The sequence below is a fragment of the Corapipo altera genome, unplaced genomic scaffold (assembly GCF_003945725.1).
Source record: "Corapipo altera isolate COAL_440 unplaced genomic scaffold, ASM394572v1 60048, whole genome shotgun sequence".
In the NCBI taxonomy this organism is placed as follows: domain Eukaryota; kingdom Metazoa; phylum Chordata; class Aves; order Passeriformes; family Pipridae; genus Corapipo; species Corapipo altera.
In genome coordinates, this window is record NW_020885412.1 from 2,941 (window position 1) to 3,884 (window position 944).

Consider the following 944-nt stretch of genomic DNA (forward strand, 5'->3'; position numbering starts at 1 on the left):
GAGTGTTGGTCTGGGGGAGTTCCATCCATCTGTAACTAAGAATTATTGCTTTTGTGTCAGCTTCAGTAGAATTGCTTCAACAATTGCTTTAGTGTAGAGCACTGTCCTATCTTATCCTGTACTCCTGGTAGTTTTAGTGTTTGTATTGTGCAGTCAATAATCCTGATGAAGATCTTTTGTCTGATCATTTGGAACCCTAAATAATTCATTTCTATCAATAGATTTTATTTGCCATCATTAAAACCTGGGGGACAAAAGTGCTTCAGTCACACCTCTGTAATTCCTCCAAACTGAAAGTGTTGGGATAATCCAAGGCTGGGATTGGATCCAGCAGCCCCCAGCACCCCACAGGAAGTTGGGAGGTCAGGGGGCCACCTCCCTTTCCCAGCTCCCCTGTGCCCAAGGACCCCCATGGGACCGTCGGACCCGCCAGACCCGCCCTCCCTTTTCCACCCTTCTCTCTGTTCCTCCCACTTTTCCATTGTCCCTCAATCCCCAGCCTGCCCAGGATCACTTTTGGGGTCCCAACCCTTCATTTTTTTTCCCTTTCCCACCCCTTCCACATCATCCCCCCACTCCCCAGCCCCTTCATGCTCAGTTTGAGGGTCCCACCCTCTTCTTTCCCCACTCTTCTGACCTCTCCCATCCTATTCCCATCATCCCCCAAACTACAGTGCCCCTTCCCCTCCACTTCTGGGGGGTCCCACTCCCCTCCCACTCAGTTTGGGGTCCCACCACCCCTTTTGTCCCCTCTGACCCCCCTTTTCCCACCAACTGCCCCTTTCCCACCCCCCACTCACCCAAGAGCTCCTCCCCCACAGCCGGGGGGGGCTCCCAGCACCACCAGTGCCCAGCGAATTCTCCAAAAAAAAGGGATTCGGTGGGGACCCGGTGGGCTTTGAGTGTGCTTGGGGTCCTTGAGGGGCTGTGGGGAGGTTTTGGAG